Here is a 2,980-nt window from a genome sequence, read left to right on the forward strand (position 1 = left end):
CTTTCATTTCTTCTCCCTCTATTCACCAGAAAGTGATGGGACCAGTTGTCATGATCTTAGTTTTCTTTTTTTAATGTTAAGCTTCAAGCCAACTTTTACACTCTCCTATTTCACCCTCATCAAGAGACTTCTTAATTCTTCACTTTCTGCCATCAGAATAGTATTGTCTGCATAGCTTAGATTGTTATTTCTCCTGGAAACCTTAATTCTGGCATTTGATTCATCTTGCCTGGCATATCACATAATGTATTCTGCATATAAATTAAATTTAAAAAGTGAAAATATACAAACTTATCATAATCCTTTTTCAATCTTAAACCAATCAGTTGTTTCATGTTAATTTCTCACAGTTGATTGAGGACTTGTCACATTTTCTTGTGATCCACACAATCAAAGGATTCAGTATAGTCAATGAAGCAGAAGTAGATGTTTTCTTAGAGCTTCCTTGTTTCTCCACAATACAATGAATGTTGGCAATTTGGTCTCTGGTTCCTCTGCCTGTTCCAAAACCAACCTGCATTTTTGGTACTGCAAGCATAGCTTGCAGAATCTTAAGTGTAAACTTCCTGGTGTGTGAAATGAGAGTAATTGTTTGGTAATTTGAACATTCTTTGGAATTGCCCTTCTTTTTTGGTTAAAGTTTTATTCAGTATCATGTACAAAATGTTTTCAGACCCGAGGGTTTTATCCTTCTCTTCTTACTCCTCTTTGTCCTGGTTCATCTGAAAGTACCATAATTTGTAACATTCTCCTTGCTATTGGGCGCCACTCAGAGTCAATACTGAAGGTTGTTTTTCTTTAAGTATTTCTTTGTCAGGTACTTCAAATACCTTTTGGAAAATGCTGTCTCTGAAGTCATAGTAATCTTGGTTCTCTCAATGATTACAACTCTGCCAACAAGGTTTCTGGCCTTTCTGTTCACTTTGATTTGTTCTTGCAAAAACTGCTCAAAATTAGCAGCACCCATAATCCCATCTTGCACAGGATGGGTACAATCCAGGGTAAATTTGAGGACTTGTTTCTTTATTTTGCCACCCTTCATCACAGATTTCTTCACATGAGCCATGATGATTGAGGAGGCAGGAAAGGCAATATTACCCTTCTTTAGGATTAGAATGTAAACACCTCTTTCCCAATCCAGTAGCCACTGTTGAGTTTTCCAAATTTGCTGGAATATTGAGTGTGATACTTTAACACCATCAATTTTTAGGATTTTAAATAGCTTAGCTGGAATTCTGTCACCTCCACTAGCCTTATTGTTAGCAATGTTTTTAAGGCACACTTGACTTCATCCTCCAGGATGAAGTAACTATGCCATCATGGTTATCAGTGAAGTCAAGAAATATCTTGCATAGTTCTGTATATTATTGACACCTCTTCCTAATCTCTTCTACATCTCTTAAGTCACTGTCATTTTTGCTTAAACCTCTGATTACTCACCTGTTAAATGAGAATGAAAATACATGCAGTAATTAACACACAGGGATGCTTTGAGGATTGGATGAAGAGCATGATGCAAGTAAAATTCTTTACAAAACCTTTACAGTAGATAAATGTCAATTAAATCCAAAGTATAAATGTGATATTCTTTAGAATAAAACTGGCAAATTAAATTTTAAATTTAAATTAAAAAATAAATGATTGAGAAACATGCTGACATACTTAAAGTGCTGTCAGTGATTTAGAGGTTATGTTTTAAAAGGTTTGGATGATGGGTGCAGAAAGTCAAAAATAGGAACTCCAGAATGATTTTTAAACTAAAACAGGAGGAAAGAAACAGAACAGCAGCCCTTAAAATCCCTGTAGGAATAGGAAGAGGAAAATACTTAAAATAGAGGCCTAAAATTGAGAACTTAACACTATACAGAGTGTCTCTAAAAGAGGATGGTATCTTATGACTCTTAGAATAATAATGAGGATCTGTATCCTTCATATAAATTAAGAAAAAAGACGTGACAGGCCATTTGTGAAACACCTATTTTCTAATTTTAATTTTCAATTTTTCTCAATTTCATGTAAAGATATTTTTTGAGTTCCAAATTTGTCTCCCACCCTCTATTACCTCCCCCTTCCCAAGGCCAGCAATAAAATTTGATAAAGGTTAGGGATTACTATAATGGTAAACATTTCAACATTAATCAGAACAAAAGGAAAAATGCAAGAAAGAATAAACAAGAACAAGAACAAAAAAGCAGCAACAAAAGTGAAAATAGTATGCTTCAGTCTGCATTCAAACTCCATAGTTCTTTTTCTGAATGTGGAGAGCATTTTCTACCATAAATCTTTTCATATTATCTTGGATCATTGTATTGATGAGAAGAGTTAAGTCTCTCACATTGCAAAATGTTGTTGATACTTTGTACAATATTCTCTTGATTCTGTTCATGTGAAATACCCATTTGCAAATAGAAAGTTGAGTTTATTCAACCTAGAACTAATTGCCACTGTTTTGTCATCAGTAGGTTTATCATATCAGTCCTCTGACCTCATTATTTACTTATGTCATACATAGGGCACTTTGCTCTGTCGTATTCCCAGACCCCAAGAATATATTCATGTCAAATACCTAAATAAAAAATTATTTATATGAATAAATAAAAAATCACATGTACATACAAAGAAATCAACCAAATTGTATTGTATACAATTTTCAAAATTTGGCATTAATTGTAGCTTATATGCTGAGTCTAAGAAATATCCTGACTCAAGCTATCTCCAATGATTGCCTAGTCACTCAAAGACCACAACTATGGCAACTTAATAATTAGAGACATGTTTCATATCCTTGGGTACCTGTAGAATTTAACCAGAGGCCTAGTGTTTTCAAGACTCCAGCAACCTAACCTGTTCTCTTCTTGATCACAAGACCCAGCAAAAATTTTCTCACTTGGTTATTATTGGCCTAGACTCTGGGAAGTGCTTTGGAGAAAACAGACAAACAAACAAACCAACTTCGAAAGATTTAAAAACTTTTATCCAT

At 34.1% G+C, this 2,980-nt stretch overlaps 1 pseudogene; it reads right to left on the reverse strand.

Annotated features, from left to right (window-relative positions):
* Positions 1-551: 551 nt before the first annotated feature.
* On the reverse strand, positions 552-1,066 carry LOC122751116 (annotated as a pseudogene).
* Positions 1,067-2,980: the final 1,914 nt, after the last annotated feature.

This window comes from Dromiciops gliroides, chromosome 1 (genome assembly GCF_019393635.1).
Source record: "Dromiciops gliroides isolate mDroGli1 chromosome 1, mDroGli1.pri, whole genome shotgun sequence".
NCBI lineage: Eukaryota > Metazoa > Chordata > Mammalia > Microbiotheria > Microbiotheriidae > Dromiciops > Dromiciops gliroides.